Source organism: Notamacropus eugenii, chromosome 1 (assembly GCF_028372415.1).
Source record: "Notamacropus eugenii isolate mMacEug1 chromosome 1, mMacEug1.pri_v2, whole genome shotgun sequence".
Classification (NCBI taxonomy): Eukaryota; Metazoa; Chordata; class Mammalia; order Diprotodontia; family Macropodidae; genus Notamacropus; species Notamacropus eugenii.
The window spans coordinates 696,240,273-696,259,746 of NC_092872.1; the positions used below are offsets into that span (position 1 = coordinate 696,240,273).

The window sequence follows — 19,474 nt, forward strand, 5'->3', positions numbered from 1 at the left end:
TGCGAGATTGGAGGTCAGAGAGAGGTTAGGGCAGGACAGGTAGATCTGAAAATCATCAGCATAGAGGTGGTCATTAAATCCACTGCTGAGGAGCAGGTCACCAACAGAAGTAGGACAGAGGGAGGAGAGGACCCAGGACAGAACTCGGAGAGACACCTGTGGTCAGAGGGTATGAACACCAAGAGGATCTAGCAAAGGTGTCTGAGGAGTGGTCAGAGAGGTAGAAAAGAGGGCTTGGTGTGGGGGGGGGGAAGGGTGATCAATACTGTCCTCAACTGACTGCCCCTAGGTTGAGGAGGAAGTCGCCTTAGGGCAGGCAGGAGGTGCTAGAGTGCCGGGCTGGAATCACCAGGACCTGGGTGCAAATTTAGCCCCAACTGTGTGAGTCCGGGCAAGTCACTTCACCCCGCTTGCCTCAGTTTCCTCATCTGTACAATGGGCTGGAGAAGGAAACAACCCACTCCAGGATCTTTGCCAAGAAAACCCCACACGGGGTCACGAAGAGTCTGAGACAACTGAGCAAGCCTGGCTGTCAGCCCTATCCCTGCGTCACAACATCTCGTAAACACTCCTCTGTTTGGGTGTACGCGCCCAGGAAGCGCCAGACTACAGACCCTGCTTCAGACGCCGCCACCTCACCAACCTCTGCAGCTCTCCGCAGCCCAACTACGCGCCTCAGCGCCCACGGCGGGTCTTTTATAGCCTCGGTCTCACCTGCCAGCCTATGACAGGGCCTGTCTGAATGATTGACGAGCCCATCCCGGGAGACCGCCTCCTGATTGGCAGGATTGGCAGCCTGCTCTCCCATTGGAGAGCAAGGGCCGGCCCCAGAGCCCGCCCTTCGCCACTCCCAATGGGGGGCGCCGAGAGGAGGTTTGGCGTCAGGCGCGCACTTTGATGACACAATGACGCTGACGCGAGAGGATGGCGGCGGCGGGGTCCTCCTCGGAAGCCGCCGAGGAGTTGAGGAAACTGTGGGGTTTGAGGTGAGCGCGGCCCCGCTCGGTCGACTGCTCCGGAAGAGCTCGCGCCTCGGGGGCCTGAGGGCTCTGCGGCCAGGGCCCCCCGACCTCAATCCGGGCCGGGCAGGGCGGAGGGTCGGGCCCGACCGGGCCGGGCTACGCCAAGCCTGGCTGGGGTCGGGCCGAGGTGAGCCCGGACCCGGCTTTCCCGGGAACGACCTCACCCGCCGCGCCCCGGAGCCAGAGGCCTTCCTTGCCCGTCCCTTCTGCGGAAGCTGGCGTCTACGCGGGCCGGAGGCCGGCGGGTGGGGTCCTCCCCACCCCGCTTCTCTGCCTGTCGTGCCGGACTTAGTCTACACAGCCCTGAGAGGGGCGGGACCGGTGCTCATCTCCAGCCCTGCCCCACCCCCACCCTCCATGGGGGGCAGCCCCTGCACCCCCCCTTCCACTTAGGACTCGCGGAGAGTGGTGCAGGCTTCCCCTCTCCACCGACCCCCTTCTCGGGCCTCAGTTTCCTCATCAGTAAAATGGGGGGGGACTAGACAGGCCCAAGGTCCCTTCCGCCTCCCGCAGCCGCTTTCTTTTTCGCATCTCAGGTTATTTATTTTAGTTTTCAACATTCACTTCCGCAAGGTTTTGATTTCCAGATTTTCTCCCTCTCCCTCACCTCCCCCCACCCTTCCCTCAGTCTGCCTCCTTTCTCTCTCCTCCTTCTCTTATCCCCTTCCATTGTCTTTTTCTGTAGGGCAAGATAAATGTCTGTGCCCCATTGCCTGTGTATCTGATTTTCCAGCTGCATGTGAAAACAATTTTTAGCATTCCTTTTTTAAAACTTTGAGTTCCAAATTCCCTCCCTCCCTCTCCACTCACCCTCATTGAGAGGGCAAGCAATTCAATATAGATTATACAGGTGGAAACGCTTCCCTAACAGTCATGTTGTGAAAGAGTAGCCATATTTCCCTCCATCTGCCCTGCTTATTCTGTTCTCTCCTTTTACTCTGTCTCTCCTCAAAAAGGTTTGCTGCTGATTACCCCCTCCCCCCATTTGCCCTTCCTTCTACCATCCCTTTCCCCCATCCCCTTCCTCCCTGCTTTCCTGTAGGGTAAGATAGATTTTCATGTCCAGTTAAGTGTGTGTCTTACTCTTCTTAAGCCAGTTCTGATGAGAGTAAAGTTCACATATTCTCTCTCACTTTTCCCCTCTTCCCCTCCACTCTAAAAGCTTTTTCTTGCCTCTTTTATGTGAGTTAATTTACCCCATTCTACATTTCCCGTTCTCCTCCCAGTACATTGCCCACTCACCCCTTAATTTTATTTTTTTAGATATCATCCCTTCCTATTCAATTCACCCTGTGCCCCTTGTCTATATAATATTCCCTCCAGCTACCCTAATAATGAGAAAAGTCTCATGAGTTACAAATAGCATCTTTCTATGTAGAAATATAAACAGTTCAACTTTAATAAGTCTCTTATGATTTCTCTTTCCTGTTTACATTTTCATGCTTCTCTTGAGTCTTGTATTTGAAAGTCAATTTTTGTATTTAGCTCTGGCTTCTCATGAATGCGTTAAATTCCTCTACATCATTTAATGTCATTTTTCCCCCCTCCTTGATTACACTCAGTTTTGCTGGTTTTAATCCTAGCTTCTTTGACATTTGGAGTAACATATTCCAAGTCCTCTGTGATCACTTAAATGTAGAAAATCCTAAATCCTGTGTTATCCTGATTGTGTTTCCACAATACTTGAATTGTTTCTTTCTGACTGCTTGCAATATTTTCTCCTTGACCTAGGAACTCTGGAATTTGGTTATATTATTTCTAGGAATTTTCCTTTTGGGATGTCATTCAGGAGGTGATTGATGGATTTTTTCAATTTCTATTTTACCCTCTAAATTGGTTCTAGAATATCAGGGTAGTTTTCCTTGATAATTTTTTTGAAAGATGATGTCTAGCCTCTTTTTTTGATCATGACTTCCAGGGAGTCCAATAATTTTAAAATTCTCCTAGATTTGTTTTCCAAGTCAGTAGTTTTTCCATGGAGATATTTTACATTTTCTTCTATTTTTTCATTCTTTTGGTTCTGCTTTATAATTTTTGATTTCTCATAGTCGTTAGTTTCCTTCCATTTGCTCCATTCTAATTTTTAAGAAATCATTTTCTTCAGTGAGCTTTTGGACTTCCTTTTCCATTTGGCTGATTGTGGTTTTTAAGGAATTCTTCTCATTGACTTTTTGGATCTCTTTTGCCGTTTGGTCTAGTCTGTTTTGTAAGGTGATATTTTCTTTAGTAGTTTTTTGGGTTTCCTTTAGCAAGCTATTGACTTATTTTTCACGATTTTTTTTATATCACTCTCATTTCTCTTTGCAATTTTTCCTGTACTTCTCTTACTTGATTTTCAGAATCCTTTGTGAGCTCTTCCATGGCTTCAGACCAATTCATATTTTTCTTGGAGACTTTGGATGGAGGAGCTTTGGCTTTGTTGTCTTCTTCTGAGGGTATGTTTTTGATCTTCCTTGTCACCAAAGTAAGACTCTGTAGTCTAAGGTTTTTTTTTCACTGTTTGCTCATTTTCCCAGCCAGTTACATGAAATTTTAATTTTTTGTTAAGGTAGGGCTCTGCTTCCAGTGTGGAGGGTGTACTGTCCCAAGCTTCAGGGGTTTTGTGTAGCTGTTTCAGAGATATTTATAGGGAACATAAGTTTTCAGTTCTTCTAAGGTGGTATGATCTAAGGAGAGGCGTTTACTCCTCTCCTGGCGTGTGCCTCTGGTCTATGAGAGTGTCCACACAAGCATTCTTTTCTGCCCTGGAACTGTGAAGGGGTTCCCTCTCCTCTGTTGCCACAAGCTCTGCTGTGCCAGTGCTTCTCTTCGCCCCAGGACTGCTACCCAGATCCAAGTTTGAGCAAACAAATAGAGTCCTGCCTCAGTGCCAGCAAACAGATCCCTGTGAAAACAACTGCTGTGGCCTTTGCTGCCACCACCCTAGGACTACACTGGGACCAGGGCTGTTTTTCACTTCTTTCTCACCCACGTCCGATAGACTTTTCTCATTGACCTTCTAAGTTGTCTTTGGTGTTTGTAAGTTGAGAAGTCTATAAACCATGTAGGTGCCAGGGGTTTCGTCCCCTGAGGCCTGCTCTGGATTTGCTGGGGCTCATTCTGTGCCAGCACAGCCCACGTTAGACTGTGCTCCTCTCCCAGCCTGGTGCAACAGATCTTTCCCCTTGACTGTCCAGGTTGTCTGCGGCTGGAAATTTGGTTCACTCTGTCTTTTTGTGGGTTCTGCTGCTGTTGAATATGTTTAGTCATTTTTTACAGGTATTTGTTGGAATTTGAGGGAGAATTCAAGTACCTGCTTTCACTCCAGTGTCTTGGCTCTGCCCCCCTGCAGCCACTTTCTGTACTCAAGTGGGTTAATTCAATCTTACATCTCCTTCTTTACCTTAATTCCTTTCCTGTAACCCTAAAAGCCAGCCCCCCTCTTATTTCCCAGAACTGACCAAACCTCTCTCTAGCCTCTCCCTCCCACTTCTTTGCAGCTCCCTGTTTCTCCTGCACAGCCTTATTTGTTTTTGTGAAATGGTGCTGGTGGTAGTGGACTTGTCCTTAAAGGATTTAGAGCTCTGAGAGACCTTAGAGATCATATGGTTTAATGATTCCCTCATTTTTGAGCTGAAGAAATGGAAACTCAAAGAGGAGAGACACCTTGTCCAGAGTCACTGAGGTTTTTAAGTAGTAGATCTAGTTGGGATAAATCCCTGTTCTCTTCCTCGGTATCCAGTATTCTTTTCCCTGTAGTGAGCTGCTGTTTCTTATGGTCATTCTTGTTAGCATTCATACTATCAGAGCAGCTTATTAGGTGATAAGTGTTCTTCAGAGGTGAGAGAGGTATTCAAGACTGAGGAAGGGTTCATTGTCCTTTGAAACCTTATCATTTTCTTACTACCAATTACACAACTGACCATTTCTTTTCAAAAGGGTTTTTTTCTTCCCCTAATGGGGCAGCTAGGTGGTACAGTGGATATAGCACTGAGCCTGGAGTCAGGAAGACCTGAGTTCAAGTGTGGCCTCAGACACTAGCTGTGTGACCCCAGACAAATCACTTTAGCCCTTTTTGCTTCTGTTCCTCATCTGTAAAATGGTCTAGAGAAGGAAATCGCAAGCTGTTTCAGTATCTCTGCAAAGAAAACCCCAGATGGGATCACTGAGAGTCAGACATGAAACAACTGAACAACTGAAAACCATTACTAAGTCTGACTTTGGGGTGAAGGGTATACTGCTTTATATTTGGTTATCTATTGTGTAGGCAACCTATGTTGAAATTCTGGCTACTTTTCTGTTGATCCAGGCTTGAAATTTGGGGTTATGTTCCTGCATCAGAGCCAAAACCTACACAGCCCATTGAATTGAAGGTAGCAGGACAGGATGAAATTAGTTTATGGTCTCCACTGAAGCTGTGCTGGTCAGCTGTTTCCATTAGTCATGGAGAAGGTTGCAGGTGTGGTGAAGAAACCTACAGCCAGGCAGTTTTTACTTAATACAGACTTTTTGTCTTGGCTCATTTGAGAGTGTGTATGTGTGTGTATACCTATGTATGTGTTTGCACACATACATACTATATATACACACACGTTCTCTGTCTGTGCGTGTGTGTGTGTGTGTGTGTGTATAGTCTGTCAAGGGAGGTTGGGAGCCTTTATGAATCTCTCATAGTATAATACTATTACATGAACAGGGGGATGTTTGGTATAATAACATGAGTAGAGAATTATGTAAAAGAATGTAATGTAGCAAATGAAGGGAAGGGAGAATATTAAAAAGAAATGGTGAACAATAACGTAAAATGTTGTAGAGAAGTTGAGGAGAATGAGCACTGAGCAAAGGCCATTGGCTTTAGCACTTGGACAGTTGTAGATAACCTCCCAGAGACTCAACTCTGAAGACAAAGAAAGACCTCATGCAACTTGTTGCCCAGGTTCTCCATGCTCAGCAAGTAGGGTGGTGGGCTTAGAAGCCAGAATGCAAGAGGACATGGTGGGAAAGTGGAGCCATACTCGTTGAGGGCCACAACCATGTTTTTGGCGTTTTCTCTAGCACTTAGTACAGTGTCTAACACATACATAGTAAGTAGTAAATGTTGATTCCATGACTCTAGTAAGACAGGAGAAAGGATCATCTGTAAGTTTTTATAAGATTGACCTCTCTGATTTCTTTCCTGTCTTCCTACCCTCTTTCTCAGTCTTCTTTTCTGGATGTTCCTGCAGGTCATGTGTGCCAACCATGGGTGTTCCCTAAGGCTTTGTCCTAAGCCCTTTTATTTTTTCTTCTACACTCTTTTGCTTGGTAATCTCATCAACTCCCACAGGTTCAGTTATCACCTTTATGCAGATGGTCTTAGATCTGTTTGTCCAGTCTTATTCTCTCTTGTAACCTCCAGTCTCACATCTCCAACTGCTTATTGGACAAAAAAACATAGCTAATGGGAGTTAATACTTATATAGTGCTTGCTCTGTGTTAGGCATTATGCTAAGTGATTTACAAATTTTATCTCCTTTGAACCTCACGACAACCTTTTGAGGTAGATGCTATTATTCTCATTTTATAGCTGAGGAAACTGATATCAAGGTTTACTGACTTGCTCAGGGTTGCACAGCTTTGTTGTTCAGTTGTTTCAGTCACATCCGTCTCTTGGTGACTCCATTGTGGGCAGAGGTACTAGAGTGGTTTAGCATTTCCTTCTCCAGCTCATTTTACAGATGAAGAAACCGAGGCAAACAAGGTTAAGAATCTTGCCTATGTTCACACAGATAGTAAATGTCAGCTAGTAAGAGGCCACATTTGAACTCAGGAAGAGGAGTTTTCCTGACTCCAGGCCCACTGCTCTATCCATTGCATCATGTAGGTGCCTCAAAGATGTCTCAAACTGGATGTCTTGTGTCTGACATCTTAACACTCATCACGTCCAAAACTGAACTCATTATCATTTCCCCAAGCCCCCCCTTCTTCCCAATGTCCTTATTAATCTTGAACACTACTATCCTTCTAGTGTCTTATTTCTACCTTTGTGATATCTCTCATATATACCCAAATCTCTCCCTACTTCAGTCCATCTTTGTTCCGCTGTCAGATTGATCTTCCTTAAGTAAAGCCAAGTCTCTCTCTCTCTCTCTCTCTTTCTCACATATACCATTTAATAACCTCCAGTATCAAGTGTAAGATCTGCTTTGGCTGTTAAAGCCCTTCATAACCTGGCGTCTTACAGCTTACTCCCTTCCACATACTCTGAGATCCAGTGACACTGACTTTTCTGTTCCTTCTCTTCCTGACTCCATGTATTTTCCTTGGCTTTTCCTTCATGTCTGGAACTCTTGCTACTCACCTCCATCTCCTGGCTTTATCTCAGCCTGGGCTTAAGACCCACTTTCAAGAAGCCTTTCCTGGTCCTCCTTAATCTTAGTGCTTTCTTTTTGAAATGACTTCTGGTTTGTTCTCTATATATCTTTGTTGTATAGAGTTGTTTGCATGTTGACTCCGTTAAATTGTGAGCTGTGTGAGAGCAGGGATTGTCTTTTGCTTTTCTTTGTATCCCAAATGTTTAGTACAGTGCCTGATACATAATAGGTGCTTAATAAATGCTTGTTGACTTAAGTAATGGGTGGCTTTGGAGTTTGAAAAAAGCAAAAAAGATTATAATCTCCAAAAGGGGACAAGAGACCTCTCTGAGTGTCTGTCTTCTCGTATGTGAAATGAGAGACTTGGACTAGATGTTCTTTAAGGTAGCAATCAGCCATAAATCTTATAATTCTATGATTTTCTTATTTATTTGTATTTCTCTCAGTACTACTAATTGTGGGTAATTAGTCAGTGTTTGTTGAGTTGAATGGAATTGAATTGAAAAGTGAACACTGTAGAACAGGTTTGCTGTTCTAACACTTTGTTGAGGTTGCTTTGATTTCTTGGTTCCTCTCCAATTTTGTTACTGAACTGGCTAAATTGTAGTGAGTAGGAACTTGCTTGCTTCTGACGGTGAATTTAGGGACTTAGTTTTGTTGGAACTCAATGTTTTCTTATTTCTCAGAATCATCTTCAATTGCCAGATCGAATGCTCCATGGAGCAGTTGGGATTAAGTGACTTGGGCACCAAGAAATGACTATAAATTCTTGGTTTATAATCTTGGTCTTTCTATTACTTTTACAGGAAACTTGAAAGTTATGATTTTTTTCTTCCCTTCTTTTTCCTCCTTTCTCCTTTTTCCCTCCTTCCTTTCCTCCCTCTCTTTACCTTGGAGGAAAGCTATTCTGTTGAAAGGATTGAAAAGAGGTTTATTTGACATCATTTTTCTTCCAGGAATCTTATTCACTTTCTCTGTTTAAGATGAGTTTTGTCAGACATCGCTGAGCCAGTACTTGTTACGTTTGTTACCAAGTTGTCCAGAAACAGTGATTCCAAAGGAGAGAAATATAGGTAATCTTATTTACCTAGGAGAGATTCTGCCTCTTAAGGAGTTTTTTACTGATTGGACTCTTGGTCATCATCATAATAGCTAACATTTATGTAGAACTTTAAGGTCTGTAAAGTATTTTGCAAACATTACTTCATCTGTAAGAAAAAATGGTAGTTTGGAATGTTGAAGAACCAGGGGATCGCTATACTTCAATACTTAAAAAAACGCTGATTTCATTAGTATAGGTATTTTCTTCAGCAATTTAGAGGGGTTGTAATATACAACTCAGTAGGCCGTCTTCAAGAATTGCTATGGCAAATTCATCAAATTCTGACCAAGCTGATGGTGAGCCTCTCTTAATTTAACTAGGTTTATCTTTAGAAGACATAACATATAGAAAACACAGGACACCTAGATGACATAGTGAATAGAGTGCCAGGTTCAGACCCAGGAAGACCTGACTTCAGATATGGCCTCAGATACTAGCTGTGGGACCCTGGGCAAGTCATTTAATCCTGTTTGCCTTAAGTTTCCTCATCTGTAAAATGAACTGAAGAAGGAAATGGTAAACTTCTCAATTATCTTTGCCAAGAAAACCCAATAGAATCATGAAGAATTGGACACAACTATAAACGATTGAACGACAGATTTCATGCCCACAGAGGGTAGAATGGCTCTGTTTCAGAGGGTTCTGTGTTACCCTACCCTGGAGTTATTTAACCAGTTGTATCTTCTAAAATAAGGAGATTGTTTCTCATTTCCAAGGCTTTATTACTTTAGTCAGAGTAGGCCCTGACACTAAGAGCTTGCTCCAGAGAACTCTGTGTGCAAGCACTTACAGCCCAGGCTTTCCTAACACATTTAGCCATGTGTTGTATTTGGCTAGGAGAATAGTAGAAGTATGAGACTCAATCCATACGCTCAAGAAATTTGCCATCTAGTTGGGAAGACAGATAACTTTGATGAAGCATTTAGAGAGTAGTGGAAGAATGTATAGAATGAAATGTTAAATCTGTCAGAAGTTCAAAAAAGGCAGAGCAGCAATTAAGTGTCTGGTGGTCATTTTATCTATTTACCTCTGTTTTCTGATCTACAGAATGGCAATACTATGACTTGCACCCCTACTTACCTCAAAAGATTGTTGTTAGGAAAATGCTTTTTAACCTTCAAGTGTGTTTTAAATGTGAGATTGTTTTGTAAGGCATACAAATATTTATTTTCTGATTAGTGGGGATGGGAGTCATTGGGGAGGCTTAAGGTAAGAGATAGGACTTGGGTAGATTAAATTGGATGGGGAAGGTATTCCTGGTTGGGCAAATAGATTGAGTATATTTCTTTCTTGCCGGTTTTTTTAAACTAAAAAAACCATTTTTTATTTTATTTATTTTTAGCATTTAATAAAATATTTGAGTTCCAAATTCTCTTCCTCTCCCCTACCATTCCTTTGTCCACTGACAAGTAATATAGTATCAATTATTCATGTGAGATCATATAAAACTTGTTTCCACATTAGGGTCAAAGGGTATGCACAGTTTTATAACCTTTTGGATATAGTTCCAAGTTGCTCTCCAGAATGGTTGGATTGGTTCTTTTGTGCCTCTTTTATCAAGCTGTTAATTCCTTTTTCATAATTTTCTTGCATCCTCATTTCTTTTCCCAATTTTTCTTCTGCCTCTCTTAATTGATTTTTAAAATCCTTTTTTTGAGCTCTGCAAGAGGACTTTTTGGTTTTGAGACTAACTCATTCCCCTTTGCATGTAGGCATTTTGACATTGTTGTCCTCTTCCGAGTTTGTGTTTGGATCTTCCCTGTTGCTGTAGTGGCTTTCTATTGTCAGGGCCCTTTTTTGTTTTTTCCTCATTTTAAAAAGTTGAGCTCTCCTCCTGGAATACAGGGGGCACTGTCCCAAGTTTTTTGCGCTGGAAGCCAGGGGCCTGGTCCCTGAGCTTATGCACTGGGACCTTTGAGGCTGGTGGCTTGCCCACTGTGCTAGAGTGACCTGTCCTCGTTGTGCCTGTTGTGCTCTGGGTTCCAGGACTGGCAGCGTCACAGCTGGCCTTCTGAGCTGGAACTGTGGGGCCTCAGGTGCTGATCTGTACTGTGGTTAAGAGCCTCCCACTGGCTTGCCAGGACACCGCCTGTACTGGGCTGTGCTCTCCTTTTACACAAGTGAGACAGGTCTTTCCTGAATTGCTAAGTTATCTTGTACCGGAAAAATGTTTCACTCTATCTTTTTGTTGGTTGTTGCTCCAAAATTCTTTTAGAGGCTTGATTTAAAGTTGTTTCTGAAGGAAACTAGGGAAAGCTCTGAAAACTTCCTTGCTTCACCCTGCCATCTTCACAAACATTTCTGTAGACAAAGGATGCGAAAAGAATTAAAATAAATAATGAAATTGTGAATGTCTTTTATGTGAAGTTTTTAAAAAGGGTATTAGTGAGAAAAGGTATTTTTTAAAAAGTATTAATGAAAAAAGTGCCCTGGTTGGCCTTGTCCCATTTTGAACTTCCATGTGCACTCTTCTTTTTATTTTAAACACATTTCTGGGTATTCTTTTCTTCTTTTGTTGTGCATCATTATTATTACCTTTATGCCTCCTCACAACTGTCTTCTCCAAATAGGAACCCTTCCTTGTACCAAATAACTGTAGTCAAACAAAGCAATTCATGCGTTGGCTATGACTAAAAATGTCTGTCATGTTCTCTTCCTCTAGATCAAGACTCTTGATTTTAAATCCTAGAATTTCTGTGACCTAGAATCTCTAGATTCTGAATCACCACTTTTGTTCCAAGAGCTGGGAAAGCATTATTTCTCATCATTCTTATAAATCATGATTGATCAGTGCATTGATCAGAGTTCTTAAGTCTTTCAGAGTTGTTTTCCTTTGCATTACTCTTTCCTTTGCATTTCCTGTATATTTCTCATTGAACAGTTGTTTTTGTTCTATCTTTTTAAACTTTAGTTTAGTTCATGCAAAAGGTTTCCCATATTTCCCTGAATCCCCACTTTTTGTAATTTCTTATGGTACAGTAATATTCTATTATATTCATATAATTTGTTCAGCCATTCATTAACTGATGGACCCCCTACTTGACTTCCAGGTATTTACTACAACAAAAAATGCTGCTGCAAATATTTTTGTACATTTGAATTCTTTTCCTGTGTCTTTGATCTTTTTGAGCAGGTGTGTGTGTGTGTGTGTGTGTGTGTGTGTGTGTATGTATGTGTGTGTGTGTTTTACGTTTAGTAGTAGTATTGCTAGGTCAAAGGATATGCATTGTTTGTGATTAGGGGTGGCGTTATAATTCCAGATTGCTCTCCAGATTGTTTGGACAAATTCTTATCTCCTCAATAGTTTGTGTTAGGTTTATTTTCACTCCTTCAGAAGACAAGAGATAGGTAATGCAATTTATAGATGGTTGTTAATAATATCTGCTGGCAAATTTGGCCCTTGAAGTACCTCTGACCCTTTATGTAGTAGGACTATAGAATTTAGAGCTGGAAGGAGAACCTTGGAGATCATTTCATTGAACCAACTCATTTTACAAATGAGAACACTTCTATCCAGAGCAGTTTAAATGACTTGCTTGTGGCCGTTTAAATAGCAAGGAGCAGCACTAGGATTTGGATCTGTGTCCTTTATCTCTGACATGATACAACTACGGGCCCACTCCTAGAATATCATTCTTGGCATGACAGACAGTTTTCCTCCAGTTTAGGGGCAGGGATTGTGCTCCCCATTCATCCTGGGGATTTTGGACCCTTCCTTCATCATAAGGCTAGAAAGGGCCCACTGTATCTTTTGTCCTGGTGTGTAAGACGTTGTGATTTCAGTGATTCCTTACATCCGTACGCTGGAAAGGGAACTGATGATCATTGGGCTCCTTTACTAAGTGTGTTGTGGTGCTGCTTCTAGTGATGGTGCTGGTACTGAAGAGGAGCAGCTCTTCGTTTCCTTAGGCAGAGCAGGCTGCTCCGTGGTGTTGGGTTATGTCTTTTACTCAGAGAGCGATAATGTCTCTGATTTCAAGAATTTCATCTGTAAATTGGTCATTTATAAATATAGCTTCTTTATGGCCAAATGCTAAGTTGTAGCCCTCTTCCAGCATAAGTGTAACAAGTTCTGTTTTGTATCTTCAAGAGACAAAAACCTTAGAATATAGATTTGGAAAAAGCTGTTCCATTTTTAGAACCTGAGGATTAAAAGCCTAAGAGAAACTCTTAAGTCTTTAACACCAAAAAGTACTCAAAAGTTAAAGCAAATTTAATACTTTAAGAGAAGACATCAGAAGGGAAGGAGAGGTGGGAATGAGCATTTATTAAATGCCTACTATGTGCTAGACATTTTGTAAGTATTATTTCGTTTGATCCTCACAACAGTCCTGGGAGGTACCAGCTTATTATCTCTTATAGTTGAAGAAACTGAGACAAAGAAAGGTTAAGTGACTTGCTCAGGGTCACACAGCTAGTTAAAGGTCTGAGGAAAGATTTGAATTCAGATCTTCCTGACTCCAGGCCCAGGACTCCATCCACTGCCTCACCTAGGGAATGTGGCAGTTGTCTTGTAATATTTGAAGGGCTGACATATGGAAATAAAATTGGACTTAACTCTGCTTGTCCCTAGAAATTAGAACTAGAAACAGTGTGGAAGTTGCAGAAAACAGATATGGGCTCAGTGTATAATGAAAATCTTTTAAACAATTAAAGCTGCCAGGAAGTAGAGTGGATTGCCCAGGAGGTACTAGTTATTTCTCACTGGAGGTCTTCAAGTAAACACCATGTGACCACCTTATTAGGAGTAGAGTGAGTACGTGGGCAGGTGCTGGTTGGAGTAAATGTGATATCCTTTCCAACTGTGAAATTCTGCGATACAGTTCAAACAACACTTAAGTTTTGGGTAAGTTTTTATTAGTTTCTTTCACCATTGTGTATATTCAGATTCATATATAACTAGCATGTCCTTGCAAATCTTCCCAGGGTTGCAATTGCTTTGAAAAATGAAATGTTTCTTTTTAATCTGGACTGTGACATTTTCAGTGATAGAGGTATCCCTGGCCTTTTGCTTCCTTGAAAACTGTTCTTCAGGGCAGTGCTGATGTTCTTACTTTTTTTGTGCAGTCATGACAACTCTGCTGCATAGTCACCCTCACGCCACCATTGCCCCTGGCCTCTTTGCCTTTTCCTCTTTGGTCTGGCAGAAGTCATCTAACTTGGGCTGTGATTTGGTTGGCCAAATGTTGGCGGGCATTAGTCCATTCATGCTGAAGGCACTAGATCAGCAATTGTAATAGTTTTAGTGAAGTATGTTAAAACTTCAGCATTGGCATCCCCAGGGGACCTTTCTTACTTGTTTTCCAGAAGGATGACTCAGAGTACTTGGCCTGCCCCCAGCCAGTCACTCTGGAGGACACTTGAACAGGGAAAGCTGTCTGGTAGAGCTGTAGGCAGGAAGGGGCTCCATTCTCCATTCCCAGAAGTGGCTTTAAAAGTCTGTATTTGACCTTTTTAGAAAAAAGTTACCAGATGTTATGGAGCAAGCAGCAGCTGCAACCCTTTGGAGTCATGTATGCCCTCTTTTCACCCCACAACATACAGCATTGCTTGCATATGTACACATACACCCCCCCAAACACATATTCTCATACATGTACATGCAAAAGCATACACACATAGAACTGCTTTGTGTTGAAAAGCAAGGCACAGGGTATTTGGGAATCTGTAGACATTTATTCAGATTTGAGGATTTCTTCAAGCAAAGTGAAACTGAGAGACATCTTCCAGGAACAAAGGGCAGAGTTCAAATAGGCTAAATCCCTGGTCCTTCTTTCAAGTATGAGAGAGGCTTGTTTATTTAAAGGGAGAGAGAAAAGTTATTGTGCCTTTTACAGATGTTTGAATTTTTCACATGAGGAAAAAAGTAGATATATGAACTGAAAGGAGATCATCTTTGTTGACCTCAGGTATCTGAAATTCTGTTTTACCGTCGCAAAGAACGTAGCCCAAAGCTTTAGCCTGAATGAACTAAGGCTGTGTGTGTGAGTGTGTGTGTGTGTGTGTGTGTGTGTGTGTGTGTGTGATGTTGGGATTTGTTTTCCTTGGAAAAGATAATATAAATTGTTCACTTGCTGTCAAAAAAATTAATATGAAAACTGTACACAGCAATTTAGACTCAAGTCCGACAGAAACAGTTTTATTGAATTTAGCCTTAATTCAATACCATATATATCCAAGCCATTTGAAGCCTGGACAAAGAGAGATATCCAGACTGGCATAGTGCCCCATGCTTTGTGACATAGCACTACTCCAAAATGATTTCAGATAACAGGAATCTTGAATGAGGGAATGATCACGTATGTTAAAATACAGTTTGAAATTAATATTCCAGAATCGTCACCGCGTAGTTCCTTTCCTGTGATCAGTGTCTTAATCTTGAATCTTAAAAGAGAAGACCCTGGTGGGAAGGTAGTGATCCAAGCTAGACAAGAGTTTAGTTTGGCTAAGAAATTTAATTCCATTTCAGAGAAAGGCCATAAACTTAGTTCTCAGCACTTTCCTAAAGGAAAAAAAATCTGGAAAGAGTTTTAGGCTGGAGAAATAGTATTAATATTTCTAGAGAAATGAAGTTTTTAGTATGTTTCCACACAATGTGTATCTGTGCCCAGTTGTCCAGGAATTCAGGGGCCTCATCGTGCATCAGGAATATTGGCAAAAAAAACCCCAACAGGCTAATGTTTTGAGCTAGTAGCTGCTTTTGAGCAGGACATTTAGTTTGCATATTTTCTCTGAGGGAACAAGATAAATCTGCAGAATTCCTAAGACCTACTTATGGTTTTTGACCTCTATAAAAAGGATGCTTACTTCCAAATGCCTTTGTTTAAAAATTAACTTTCAGAATCTGCTCCTTGGCTGTGTGAAGCCTGTGGCTGGAATGTGGGCTTCTGGCCTTTCAGGCAGCCAGATGAGAACAAATAAAATCATAAATAATTTTGAGAGGGTGAAAGGAAGAAAGAGTATGTGTGTAACACTATCGCCTGCATGGAAGAAAAAATAAGAGAACCTCATTCTGTCTGATAATAATTTAGATTTATTATTTTAAATAAGGAAAACTTTATCTGTATTTTTCATCCTATTAACTTGTTCTCTGTTGCTGTGAATTAACCAACATTTTAGCCATTCTGTAGTTCCACTTTTTGCTTCCTCAGGTTCTACCAGAGGCTCCTTTGAAGTGACCCTCTGAAAGGATTAGAGAAAAGTAGTCCTAGCACAGAAAGGTTGGGAACCCCTGTTTGAGATTGGCTTTTTATTTAGCACTAAACATTTGCAAGTGTTGAGCTGACTAGAGGAAATTAATTGTCACAGTAGGCCTGTGAAGTGGGTGGGTGACATCCCATTTTCTCTCATCTCATCCCTAGAAACAGGGCACCATGCCCTAGTCAGCTCAGTGAGAGGGGTCAGAACTGAGCTTTTAGCTTTCTCTTTGATGTCTTGTATTGTCTCTTACCTCTCATACTGAACTGACAGTTGGCTGTGTAGCTATCATATGTTTTTTACTGGTCCAGAGTTTAAGGCTAACTTTGATGGATAGCAGTATCAGTTCTCCTGTTCAGACTGTATTTCATCCACTTGGAAACAGAGCAGTTGGCTCCTCAGATTCTAGGAGGCTGTAAATCTGGGTATCAGTGGTACAACATAAAGAGGACTAGACAGAGAGGCAGAAACTTGAGTTCTAGTTTGAGCTTGGCTCCTGACTTGCTGTGTTATCTTGGACAAGTCATTTAGTGTTCACTTTGGCAGCACGTAATGGGAATGATAAGAGAAAAGATGAGCAAAGCCCTTGAGTGAGGGTGATATACTAATTTGTAAAGAAAAGTTGTTGAGCTTCGCTTCCTTGGACCTGAGATTCTATAACTGAAACAATTATAGCTGACATAATTATATATGGTATTTATGGTTTATAGAGTACTTTATATAGTGGTCTCATAAGTTCTTCACAATAGTCTTGTGAAGTAGAGAGTACAAATGTTATCTTCATGTTTTAGATTAAGAAAATGAGGGCCAGAGTAACTCTTTTACCCAGGTCATACATCTAGTTAGGGTATATCTGAATTCAGTTCTTCTGACAAAAAGTCCAACATTCATTTCATTAAACTATGCCTCCCACTTATGTGTAAAACTGAGGTGTTGAAGCAGATGGTATCTAAGGGCCTTTTCTACTCTAAAATTATGATTCTGTAACTTTAGTGATAGTATATATTCTTTACAAAATAAGATTAAACTGTAGTGTGAATGTTGATGACTTGGAAATATTAGTGCTGGAATGGCTCTTTGAGGCTAAATCAAACTCCCCTCTTTTACAAATGAGGAAACTGAGGCCCAGGGAGGTTAAGTTTGTTGCCCAGTAACCCTCACTGGTGATATTTGACTTTGGTTCTCTGCCTCCAGAGCCAGTATTCTTTTTCCTCTGTTACCTTTTCTAGCAGGTATATACAGTTGACACTACTACTTGTATTATGTATCATGACTTAAGTTCAACTTACTAAATGGTTTTCTTTTTGCCTATTTTACTGTCAGGTCGTGTAGACAAAAACATTTTTGAGAGACTCTTTTGCAAGGGTGGTGCCTTTGGCCCATGATATTAAATATTTTAATCAGAAAAAAAAGAATACATATTTTTCTATGTGTAGATCTGATTCTGGAAAATTGCTAAGTAGCATATTGCATATTGACCTATTGTTTTCTCATTTGACTTCATTAGCCTGTAAGTTCTTTGAGGGACTATCATTTTTAAAAATTCAATTTTATTTTCACTTCCAAACTCCCTTCCTCTCTTTTTCCCTTTTCCTATCCATTGAGAAGACAGAAAAAAAAACCCAAACCACCCCATTACAAATATACATAGGTCTGTAAAACAAATTTCCACATTAGCTATATTCCTACCACTCCAAAAAAAGAAAAAAAGCAAGGAAAAGAAAAAAATAGAAGAAAATGCTTCAATCTGCCTTCTTAGTCCATCAGTTCTGTTATCTGGATGTGGATATCGTATTTCCTCATGAGTCTTTTGGAATTGTAGGTGGGTCATTGTTGTTGATCACAGTTCCTGAACTTTCAAAGTTGATTACCCTTATAATATTGCTATTACTGTATAAATTGTCCTCCGGGTTCTGCTCACTTTACTTTGCATCAGTTCATACAAGTTTTTACAGGTTTTTCTGAAGCCGTTCCCTTCATCATTTCTTGTAGCACAATAGTATTCCATCACATCCATATACTTTATCTTGTTCAGCTATTCCCCAGTTGATGGGTATCCTCTCAGTTTCCTGTTCTTTACTACCACAAAAAAGCTACTATAAATATTTTTGTACATATGGGTGATTTCTCTCTCTCTTTTATTCCTTGGTTAAAGGGTAGGCACAGTGTAATAGCTTTTTGGGGCATAATTCCAAATTGCTTTCTAGAATGGTTGAACTAGTTCATAGTTCGTGTCATTTTTAATCTTTGTATCCCCAGCTTCTCTCACAGTGCCTTACACATATTAGGCAATTAAATACTTGTTAAATGAATTCACTTGGATGACAGCCTAGTCCGACATTTCTTGTCAAGTTTTCTGATGACACAAAGTTGTGAGGGAGAGCTAACATGTTGGACAGCAGTGTCAGGATCTCAGTAGATTGGCATAATGGGCTGAACTATTTTTCCACCTTTCAACAGAGAAGTGGTAGACTAAAGGTACAGAAAGATACATAGATTTTTAGACATGGCCATTGTTTTGATTTATTTTGCTTAATTGTTAAAAGAGAAGGTTCCTGGTAGTTTTCAGATGAAGAAATTAAAGCTATCTATAGCCCTATGAAAAACTGCTCTAAACCATTATTGTTTTGAAAAATGCAAATCAAAACAACTCTGCAGTACCACATCGCACCTGTCAGATTGAACAACATGACAAAGCAGGAAAATGGTGAATGTTGGAGAAGTTGTGGGAAAATTGGAACACTAATGCATTGTTGGTGTAGTTGTGAACTGATCCAACTATTCTGGAGAGCAATTTGGAATTATGCCCAAAGGTCTATAAAAACTTTGCATACCCTTTGACCTAGCAATACCACTTCTAGGTCTGTATCCTAAAGAGATCATAAAAATGTGAAGAGGACCCACATGTACAAAAATATTGTAGCAGCTCTTTTTGTGGTGGCAAAGAATTGGAAATTGAGGAGATGCCCATTCAGCTGAACAAGTTGTGATACATGAATGTAATGAAATATTGTTGTTCCATAAGAAATGATGAGCAGGCAAGCTTCAGAAAAACCTGGAAAGATTTACAGGAACTGCTGCTGAGTGAAGTGAACCCAACTAGGAGAACATTATTCACAATAACAACCATGTTGTACGATGATTGACTTTGATAAACTTAGCTCTTCTCAGCAATAGAGGGATCTAAGACAACTCCAAAAGACATGATGGAACATGCTATCCACGTCCAGAGAAAGAGCTGTGGAGTGTGGATGCAGATCAAAGCAGACTAATTACTCCTTTTTTTTGTTTGTTTCTTCTTTCTCATGGTTCCTTCCATTGATTCTAATTCTTCTTTACAATATGACTAATGTGAAAATATGTTTAATGTGGATGTATATGTAGAGCCTGTATCAGATTGCACGCCATCTTGGGGAGGGGGAAAAAATTTAGGACTCAAAATCTTATGGAAGTGAATGTTGAAAACTAAAAATAAATAATTTTAAAGAGAGAGGGTTCCATTTCTGGGGATGAGGAGGGTAACCAGTGGAATATTTGGGATGTGACAGTGCTCTTAAAAATAAAATCAAAAAAGAATCAATGAAGTATCTCCTCCCTACTCCTCTGTCTGCCATGCGCTGAGTCTAGTGGCCTGAAATTTAATAGGAATACATGTAAAGTTCCACACTTTCGTTCAAAAAGTCAGTAGGAATGTGTGGTTAAACTAATTCATGTGAGAAAGAGCTCAATTTTAGTACAGTGAAAATTCAGTATAAATCAGCAAGGTGACAGGACAGCAAAAACAAAAAACTAAAATAATATTCTCTTAAGCTGCTTTAAGA

General features: G+C 40.9%; 1 protein-coding gene across 3 annotated transcripts in view; it reads left to right on the top strand.

Annotated features, from left to right (window-relative positions):
* The first annotated feature begins 864 nt into the window (after positions 1-864).
* PSKH1 (protein serine kinase H1) overlaps positions 865-19,474 on the top strand; it is a 61,876-nt gene continuing 43,266 nt past the window's right edge. The window contains exon 1 of one of the 3 annotated variants that reach the window (XM_072636097.1): positions 865-986. The gene's annotated coding sequence lies outside the window, so the exon portion shown is untranslated. Of the gene's footprint in view, positions 987-3,122; positions 3,458-19,474 lie in introns of those variants that run through there. The other 2 variants (XM_072636095.1, XM_072636096.1) reach the window with 2 other exon arrangements.